This window comes from Alnus glutinosa, chromosome 6 (assembly GCF_958979055.1).
Source record: "Alnus glutinosa chromosome 6, dhAlnGlut1.1, whole genome shotgun sequence".
Lineage (NCBI taxonomy): Eukaryota > Viridiplantae > Streptophyta > Magnoliopsida > Fagales > Betulaceae > Alnus > Alnus glutinosa.
This window is the reverse complement of record NC_084891.1, coordinates 12,139,014-12,149,937: the sequence shown is the minus strand read 5'-3', so window position 1 is coordinate 12,149,937 and position 10,924 is coordinate 12,139,014. Positions and strand designations below refer to the sequence as shown.

Genomic DNA, 10,924 nt, shown 5'->3' with positions numbered 1-10,924 from the left:
GTTATGCGTTTTTGCAATAAGAGCAAGCTTAGTCCAAGGTATGTTGGACCCTTCCAAGTGTTGAAGTACGTGATCCAATTGGCATACAAAGTGGAAATGTCTCCTAGCTTGGCAAGTATTCACGATGCATTCCATGTCTCTCAGTTGCGGAAGTGTGTTCATGATACATTGCACGTCATTAGCTACGAGCCTCTTGATATTCAAGTAAACTTGACATATGAAGAGCTTTCTGTGCAAGTGTTGGATTGTAAGGAACAACAATTGAGAACCAAGACCATTCCATTAGTCAAAGTTTTATGGCAAAACCATGGAGTAGACTAAGCCTCATGGAAGCATGAGCATGAGATTTGGGATCGATACCCCCATTTGTTCGAGTAAACCCAAGTATGAATACTTTGTCATACCATTTTAATGCATTCCTCTAGATATACAACATGTTTGTGAACTTGATTATCTATCTAGAATTTAAAATTTAAATTTAGGTAGGAGGGATGTAATGTTCAAGACATTAATTAAGTGTTTAAAAAAATATCTTGAATTAGACTAATTATGCGAATAATTAGGTAAAATGAGGAAAAAAGAACACTTCAAAAACATTTAGAGTTGGAATTCTGAGTTGGGTGTTCGGACGGTTCAGGCAGTAGGGTCCTGCAGCTGACGTGTCCGGACGGCTAGTTGACAGATCTTCTCGAGAGTTTAAGTTTCATTCGCATCCAGACCGGGTCACCCCCGAGAGTTAGATACGCGATTTCAGACACGTGTATCCAGACAGCTTACTTACCTATCCTAATAGGCCTGGGGTAGAAATTGACTGAGCAAGTTTTCAGCTCATTTTCTCTCCTTTCTCCCTCACTCTCACGATTTCTCTCCATTCTCTCTCCTAGGATTTGCCTATAAACCCTAGATTCTAGAATTTTAAAGCCTCCAAACATGAATTTGACATCGAAAACGTGATCCTTGAATTGAAATTGTTGTTTGCACCAATCAGTTTGAGGTAAATCCGAAAATCCTAACTTTTCTTGTATTCGTGATTTGTCTTTGAGAGTGTGAGCTTAACCTCTCAAATTTCTCTAGGTATTTCTTGTTTAGAGGTGTTCTAAACGATCTCTAAGCGTTGGGTTTCGTTTTGGTGATAAATCAAGGTAAGACCTAAAAACCCTAGTTTTGATTAAGTGTTTAAGTTGTGATTTTTAGTGTCAAACCCTAATATTTCTTTATAGGTTAATAATGTTAGCCTTTGGGTTGTCAAATGGAACCCTTGAAGTTTATGGGCTTTCCATGGTTCATGGCTCTCTAAGTAAATCAAGAACCTATGTGGGAATTAGAGTTAGAAAATAAATGGGTTAGTTTTAATGTGTCAAGCAATGTGAAATGCAGTTGTGCATTGCCAGGCATACTTCGGGGATACCTTCCTAAGCCAGTTATCAAGCAGCCAAAATGAGTATTTAACTCACTGATAAAAGATACTAAACTTTGTGGTTTTAATGATGTTATAAAATGTTATAATTGTTTTAATTCGAGCTGATAGTATTTTAGAATGATATATGCATGAAAATGCTTTCAATACTTTCAATTATGTTGAAATATGATTGGATAATGGTTTATAGGCTTTAATATATGAGTATAAAAATGTGGATTGAGTTATATTTTTTATGAGCTTTATGATGTGAAAAATTGAATTGACTTCTGAAAATAAAGTGTGTGCATAAGTGTCAACAAAAATTAAAGTACAGCGGAAAGTAAATGACATACAGATTTTTGTTGACGAAGTGGAAACTCAGTTAAGAGAAAAACCACTCCGGGGCAGCCAAACCCAGGAATTCCACTATTCAGAAGACATAGCTAGATACAAGACAGTAGCACTCATATGTACCGATGCAGTGGTCGTACATTGATCTCTGACGTGTAACCCAACACGAACGCTTCCCAACCAGGTTCACCTACCTGAAGGGGTCTTCAATGGAACTCCTTACCTTAGAGCCGACCTTTAAGATAGACTTCGGTTTACAGCACAACACATTTGTAAAACGGCTTCAGAGGGATTGATGACTTCTCTGAGCTCTAATGGAATTCACACCGAATTCTTGTAGTTCTCAGTGCCCAGGGGCCTCTATTTATAGGCTGGGGGCTCAAATGAGCGTCAGGCAAAATATACCTGGGCACCGTTCGGACGATGGACATGGGCCGTCCGGACGGACAACTGTGCGACAAGATTTTCCGAAAATTTCGCGGAGAAATCTTTCCTGTTTAAGGACATCGTCCGGACGGGATGGCACATCGTCCGGACGGTCGCACGTCCGTTGCAAGTAATTTCCTTATAAGGCTCTCGAGCGTCCCGACCATGGGAGATGAGCATCCGGACGGCTATTCTTCAACACGCAATTTCCATATCGGTAATGCGCACATCCAGACCATGATAGCCAGTCGTCCGGACGGTTGAAGTCGAATCGGCAATTTCCTTCTTTGATGCACGCGCGTCCGGACCACAGTTGTCAGACGTCCGGACGGTCATATTTGAATTGCGATTCTTGCCTTACGGAGACGTGCGTCCAGACGGGATACCACATCGTCCGGACGGTTGATTGATCTTCCCTTTCTTGGAACTTGGAAAGAAATCAGAAACTGATCGAGTATTGGGAGGCGTCCAGACATGCTGCTGAAATGTCCGGACGGATGGAAGCTGGCACAGAAACTTCTCGATACAGTATGGGGTCCGGACGGAATGAACACTTCGTCCGGACGGATGATGCTGATCTGTCTAGCATCCGAACGAGATGACACGTCGTCCGAATGAATGGAACAGTGGACAGATGGGCGTCCAGATGGGATGGCTCGATTGTCCGGATGGCTGACAGGGAACTTGAATTCTTCTGACTTGCAGACTCTGAATAGTGGAATCCCTGTTTACAGCATCTTTACACTTAAGTGATTTTGTCCAAACACAGAATGAGGCCAAAATACTAACATGATGAGTTAAGAATTCGTGTCATATTGAAAAAATATGAAAAGCATATGATAAGAAGAGTTGCATAAGTGTGAAAGCATGTACATGCACATATGGCACAAGATCACGAGCATGTTACGAAATCATGAACGTTGAATAAAGACCTTGGGTTCAAGTCCCACGGACATTAAGGTGTAAGATCATGGGTTAAAGTCCCACTAGCATCAGGAAACAAGACCAGGGGTTCAGGTCCCTCAGGCACTATGAAACCATGAAACAAAACTAGAGCATTTATAGCATCATGATGATGTGTGACATGTTTTAATGAAGTATTTCATGCTAGACATACTAATATGCTTATGAGTCTCAATGGAAAAGAACATTTGTATATTTTTATCCGCCTAGTTTGCATATGATGATTTATGAGATGTTAAGTTTGGGAGTGTACGTATACTTGTATTCCACAAAGGTTTAGAAGACTTGTATATGTGTATGGCCGAGATGTGATGTCGACTGTTTTTACGTTATGTTATGTTTGGGAGTGCACGTATACTTGTATTCCACAAATGTTTAGAAGACTTGTATACGTATATGGCTGAGATATGATGTCAATTGTTTTATGTGATGTTATGCTTGGATGTGCCTGTATACTTGTAATCAAAAAAGTTTGGAAAACTTGTATGCTAGTATAGCCGAGTTATGATGTCATTCACTTCATGCTTAGACGTACTTCTATGCTAGAACGTCCCAAAGGATTGGAAGGCCTGTATATGGGTATAGTTGAGTCACATGTTATATATGTACATTAAAGGCTTTATGGGTTTGAAATATGTCAGTGTTTACCTTATCAGTTACGAAATTTTTTAAGAAAATGAATAGTTTACTAAAGGGTAACTGTTAATGTAAATGTATGGTAGACAAAATAAATGTCAACTCAGTGCAAAACTTAGTGAATTATATACTAATGAACTCAATAATCCACCTATGTGAACGTGGCAACCTCCACGATCGCATAGATGTAGATGCTTCGGATGCAGGTGCTGCTAGCGTTGTTGAGGAACCCATGGCTCTATATTTGGCATATTACGATTGGAGCTCATCGCAACAATTGTATTTGATAGACTTATGGATAGTCCACCTTTTTGTATAGACATTTTGTATATGGCACGTGTCGGATGTGATACTTTTGTATAGCTATTCTTTTGTTATGTAATTAATACATTAATAAACTTTAATTACATAGATAGTCAAATGGCTCTAATGTTGCAATTACCCTATTAGTTAACGAAGTTAAGTTTTCGATGCAATGTGTATTATCTCTACTATATTATGCATATGTTAATGAGGTGTATTAAGTTGACGCGACCACCCCTATTTGGCTTGGGGGTTGTTTTAGCCACCCCCTATGGCAAGTATAGGGGTGGCCCAACTTACCTTTTTTTTTTTTGTTGCATTTTTTGGCCTTTTGGGGGTGGTCAAACCACCCTCATGAGCCATGGGGGTGGTTCGCCCACCCCCAGACTGAGCATAGGGGGTGGCCGAAACCACCCCTAGGCCAAACGGGGGTGGCCGCACCACCCCTATTTTGCCATTTAAGGGTAGCCGAACCACCCCGAATGGCCTTGGGGGTGGCTCAGCTGCCCCTATAGGTCAAAATGGGGGAGGCCAGCCACCCCCATTGGCCCAAAGGGGTGGCTCAAGCCACCCTTTTGGGTTTTTTTTTTTTTTAAAAAAAAAAAATTCTTGATTTTTTTTTTTTATATATATTATTATTATTTTAATAAGGTATATGGCACGTGTCAAGTTTTGATTGGTTTAATGTGGAATTCTGTTAGTTTTTTTTTTACTGCAGATTGACGGAGGTACTATTTGGGTATATGCCCATAAACGAGGTACTAATTGTGATCGAAAGTGAAAGTGAGTGGGAAAAGAATAAACTTGTTAAAATCTAGGGGGCAAAAAAAAAAAGGGTCATCACAATATGTATGCTTAAATGCCTACTATTGAGGCAATTAGGTGGTCTTTAGTTTTGAGGACTGACTTGAGATAAGTAAGTATTATTAGTTTATGTAATGATATTTATTTATGCTTGTACTTTTTATGGTTTAAGTTTGTAATGACATTATGATGTGAAATGGAAACTTTGATATGTATTTTATGAGTGAGTTTGTGGTGAAAAAAAAAAAAATACTCAAATTTCCGTTGCATGAGTTTTAGTAAGAGCTAACATCACATGGAAAGTGCCAATCTAAAAAATTGTCATTTAAAAAAAAAATTGTTTTTGTTTTTTCAAATTTAGGGGTATTTTTATTTTATTGAAAAAATTTTAAGGTCATTTTTGTCGGCCTTGGGGGACATTAACAATTTTTTTTTTTTTAGTTTGGGGGACATTGTCAATTAGGTAGTAGTTTGAGAAGAGTATGTATTTTTTTATTTTTTTATTTTTTTTGCATATATACATATTTCTCTCCAACTACCACCTAATTGACAATGTTCCCCTAAACTACAAAAAAAAAAAAAAAAAAAAAAGGTAAATGTCCCCCTAAGGCTAGCAAAAGGACAAAAATGACCTTACAATTTTTTCAATAAAACAAAATACCCCTAAATTTGAAAAAAGAAAAAAATAATAATTTAAAAAGAAAAATGAAATTTTTTATTTAAACGATTTTTTAAAAAATTCTTTTAAAAACATTTTTTTTTTTTAAAAAAAAGTTTTTTCTTTTTTATTTATTTATTAAGGGTACTTTCGTCATTGAGAAAATATTGACAATTTTTTGTAGTTTAGGAAGACATTGTCCAAATTGAAAGTTTAGGAGAGACATGATCTATTGAATAGTAGTTTGAGAGAGGTACGTAGACTTAAAATCTAAATTAAAACTAACCATCCAAAACCGTGTTCTTCGACCATCAATGTGGATTACCTTCACCGGAGGATCTCAATTTAGAAAGTTGGAACAGCTGGAGGAGCAATACGAAGCATATGAGTATTGATCCGGTTGCAGAGCTTGCATGGATGGCATGGGTAACTTCTGTCCTTCAAGGGATGTAGTTATATGCATTTCAAGAATATTGTGCAAACGTTCAATCACCTCTCATGTACCTCAAAACACATAACCCCAAAATGGTTGTCAATCGTACTGAAAGAGGCTAGTGAGGGTGAGTTAAAAAGAGTAAATAGGCTATTAGGAAGAAAAAAAAAACAAAAATAGATGAAGAAGTAGGCATCCACCAATGCAGTTCAAGCGAGACTTCTCTCTCATGGTGACCCAAATATACAGAAGATTCACTAGGCTGGGAAAGGGGTTCTAATGGGCAGAAGAGGTGATGGTTGTTTTCTCCAAAGTCAAAAAAGAGATCTGACAGTAGTAGCTTCAGATTTGAATCAAGCTACACGAAAAAAATAAATAAAGGGAAAACGGTATCATTGGTCCCTGTGGTTGGCTCTAATTACAAATCACTCCATGTGGTAACAAAATTAAATGGGGGATCCCTCTGGTAAACCATAATAACAAATAGGTCCTTGAACGTGTTTTCTGTCAGCCATTTTAACAGTTGTCGTTACCCCACCACGTCAGAACCAATTAGAGGCCGACATGTGTAATTTTTTTTAAAAAAAATATTAACAAAAATTTTTGATTTAACATGTCGGTTTTGGGTTGTACACGTATGACACACGTGTCATTTTTTTGCCACGTCAGCTACAGTAACTTTCTAGGGTTTTCTTTTTTTCTTTTTCCCCCCAAACTTAACCCCCCCTTCTTCCGCCTTCCATCCTCACGTGTTGATGGCCACTACGTCTCCGCTCTACACCTTCTCCTTCCCCAGTGCCTAGATCATATTTGCGCCCAGGTCGTACACTGTCTCTGTGGACTTTAGGGTTAGCTTACCGGTCTTAGAGGCTGCTCCGGCGACGGCGGGGCGGTTGATCTGGATCTCCACAACCTCTCCCTCGATGACCTCGGTCTCCTCCTAGATGCACACGCCGATGGCCTTGCGGAAGGCTTGGGTTAGGGCTTTAGTCTTCAACATCTCCAGCGAGAAGAGCCCGCTGCTGGGGAGCATGGCGAACGGGGTCTCTTGGCCAAGCGACTTGGCCAGGCCAAGCGACTTGGCCAGGCCCATGGAGATGGCAGTCTTGCCGGTTTTAGGCTGACCTGCCAGGAGGATCGCTCGACTAGTGATCTTGCCTTCCTTGATCATATGGAGGATGAAGCCGGCAGCCTTGCAGGCTGCAGTCTGGCCCACCATGCCATCCGAGACTTGGCGGGGCTCGAGGGCCGAATCTAAACCCAGGCCACAGATGTAGGAGTGTGTGCCTATGCGCTTTATCCGCGTTAGGTCTCGGCTTTTTGAGAGTTTCAGCTCCACCATGGCTCTTCCGTATAACGGTGGCGGTGGGAGACTAGTGGTACTAGAGGGAAAGAGAGCTCATTATGGTTTTAGGGGTTTTCTAGATTTTGAATGTGAAGCCAATCTTTCTTTCTTCTCTTTTTAGTAAACTGAGTTGGCCACTGCGCTAGAAAGTTACTGTAGCTGACGTGGAAAAAAAATTACACGTGTTGGCTTCTAATTGGTTCTAACGTGGCGGGGTAACGACAACTCTTAAAATGGTTGACAGAAAATACGTTCAGGAACCTATTTGTTATTATGGTTTACCAGAGGGATCCCCCATTTAATTTTGTTACTACAGGGAGTGATTTGCAATTAGGGCTAACCACATTGGCCAATAGTACAATTTTCTCAAAAAAAAAAAAAAAAAAAAAGCGCTAGCTCATTTGTTCATTCTTCGTAATCGTCGTTGTAGTGCAGGTGGGAGACAATTGGAGGTAAAGGCAGGAAGTGGGTTTTATTGTAGAGAGCCAAACACACCGTAAGCATGGAAAAAGGGCATCTGGAATCGAACGGCACTTAGAAAAATGAGGAAAATTGAATGGTGACTATTTATCTCAAAACGCGTGAGATGGTGTATGCGGTTTCACCATGCAAAATTAGGAAAATGATTATTACACTCACATTGCACAACTCAAGCACTCACACCAGACACAAGAAAGTAGGACCCAGTGTGTGGGTCCCACTTCCTTATATTTGGTGTGAGTGCTGGAGTTGTGGAGTGTGAGTGTAACAATTACTCCTCGCAAAATTAATGGTATTCTTGAGAGACACGTGGCGTTACTACACTGGGGGTGTACAGTGATATCACATGGCCAAGCGATGTGAGATGTTGCAAAAGTGGGCGGGAATTCAGAATGTAAGCTGGTAAAGCTAGTGCAGATAATCGGGGTGCAGGCATGCTGACGAGAAGCTCAGTCTATCTTATTAATTTTTTTCATCAACAACCGTTTGATATGAGATTGCTTCATCCAATGGTTGCTTTATGTGGTTCACCTTAACGTTTTGTAAGCCCAACACATACAATGCAAATGACCTCTAGAGACTAGGAAAACGAGAAAGCTGACCCATCGTCCCGTGACCTGTGCAGGTGGGAAGGTGTTCGGTGTGGGAAACTTTTATCTCTACATTTCAGTTGACGTACAGATTGGAACGTGCACGTTAAATCTAACTAGTCTCTGCATCCAACGGTTTTTACTGCAATATATCTACAAACGTCGTGTAAATAGAACACACACAGTAAAATTTATAAGTAAGGATGCGTTAGAATTCTAAAAAGTACTCTGAAAATTTGAATCATATTCTATTCAATCGGGTTGAGTTGGATAAAAACGGGTAGAATAAAATCGGTTTCTAAATTCTAATCGATAAAAAAAAAGTGTTAAATACAAAATTGTCCTACTTAATATGCAAACTTTATTTTTTACTTTAATTATTGTTATTTGAATCAGACCTGTTCTAAAAAAGTCGAGGCATTTCGAATTGTTTGTTGACACGGACAAAGTCAAGGCAAACCTCTGAAATTATTTCAATATTGGACCTTGGACATATAATAGTTCCGAATCGAATCTCTTTAGAAAGAAGATCTTTTGTCTCATGGTAGCCTGCTCCTGTTCCCTTACGAAACTTTCATTATTGGGTTAGCCATACACTTCACATGTTTCTAGCGATTCACATGGTATCATCAAATAATACAAGTCTTGGATAAGAATCTATAACGCACTAGAACGCCCTTGTTGACGATCCTCCATCTATCTTGACCGGGAAGAGGGGTGAGGCCCTTGCGGAAGCCCTGCCCGCCCTTCTCTATTTTGAGGGATCCCTCATATTTAGGATTCCAGGCTTCCCGGACTCGTAACAGACGGCTAGGAACAAGAATAGGGTCAATAGTCTCTGCCGTTGCAGGTCCTTCTCCTGTAGCGGAGACGACCCTCTTTTTTTTTTAGTTTTGTTTGTTCACCGCGGCACGAAATCATGAAGAAGCTGGAATAACTCAGAAAGAGAGTGGCGCCTAGCCGTTGAGAGTGTCTGTTGTCTTTGTAGAGGAACAGTACGATCTTGGACAGTTATTTTAATTTTTATCATATGTAATACTTATGGTATGAAAAAAGATAAAAATAGTACATTCATCTATTTTTCCATCCAAAATTGACAAAAATTCACGTTAATGCCACGTGGTACTATTCAAAATGCGACATGTGGCTACGCTATTTTTTTTTTTTTTTTTTTTAAAAAAAATTTTAAGGCTTTTTTTAAAAAAAATTATAGGGGTGGCTGAACCATCCCCTTTTGGGCCACATGGGGTGGTTGACCACTAGGGCTGGCAATTTTGGCACGACCCGATAATCCGACACGAACACTACACAAAATTAGGGGATTTGGGTATACCTTAAACGGGTTTGGGTTTTATGACCCGTTTAACTCAGCTTGACGGGTCGGGTGGCGGGTCACTCGTGGGTGACCCGCCAAACACGATTAAGTTATTAACCTTTTTTTTTTTTTTTTTTTAATAAAAAAGGGGGGAAATAGAAAACACAATTTGTGATTTTCTCATTTTCTGTTTTAGTCTATTCCCTCGAAAACACAAAGTGACAAACACTGTAAACACTAAACACAGAAAAGTTCAAAAATCAAAACCCTAACTTTTTCCCAAAAGTTCATTTTTTCCTTCAGCTGCCGCCCGCGGTTTTGCTACACAAACCTCCCATGGCTCTCCTAATCTATATATAAGGGACATCCCCTCTATCATTTGCTTCATCATCAAGCACATATATCCTTATTGGATCATCAGTTTTGTTAGTCACACAAGGTTAATTTGTTGAATTCATTGTTTTCAAGTTGAAGAGCAAATTAAGAAGCGAGTTGTGAAGAGTATATAGAAGATGAGTCAAACAAGTAGAGCCTTTGTGGCAGCCAGTGTTGGAGTTGTGGAGGCCATGAAAGACCAGTTGGGGATCTGCAGGTGGAATCATGTCATCAGATCAGCGCAGCAAAATGCCAAGAACCATCTCAGGTCCATGTCTTAGGCCAAGAGCCTTTCTCCTTCAACTTCTGCAATGGTTATGAGCAAAGCAAGAGAGGAGAAACTGAGGCGGTCAGAGGAGTCTTTGAGGACGGTCATGTACTTGAGCTGTTGGGGTCCCAAGACTCCCAATTGAATTGAGGCACAAGTCATCCAATCTTCGTTTTTTAGTCTTGGAGGAATGACGGATTAGTAGTAGAAATTTGAGTTTCCAGAGTGAAAAATTGAATTGACTTCTAAAAGTAAAGTGTGTGCAACAAGTGTCAATAAAAATTAAAGTACAACAGAAAGTAAATGACACAAAGATTTTTGTTAACGAAGTGGAAACTCAATTAAGAGAAAAACCACTCCGGGGCAGCCAAACCCAGGAATTCCACTATTCAGAAGACAAAGCTAGATACAAGACAGTAACACTCACATGTACTGATGCAGTGGTCGTACCTTGATCTCTGACGTGTAACCCAACACGAACGCTTCCCAACCAGGTTCACCTACCTGAAGGGGTCTTCAATGGAACTCCTTACCTTAGAGCCGACTTCTAAGATAGACTTCGGTTTACAGCACAGCAC

General features: G+C 39.9%; 2 pseudogenes; one reads left to right on the top strand and one right to left on the bottom strand.

The window, feature by feature from the left end:
* Nucleotides 1-6,718: 6,718 nt before the first annotated feature.
* Nucleotides 6,719-7,315, bottom strand: LOC133871528 (uncharacterized; annotated as a pseudogene).
* Nucleotides 7,316-10,176: 2,861 nt separating this feature from the next.
* Nucleotides 10,177-10,491, top strand: LOC133871527 (uncharacterized; annotated as a pseudogene).
* Nucleotides 10,492-10,924: the final 433 nt, after the last annotated feature.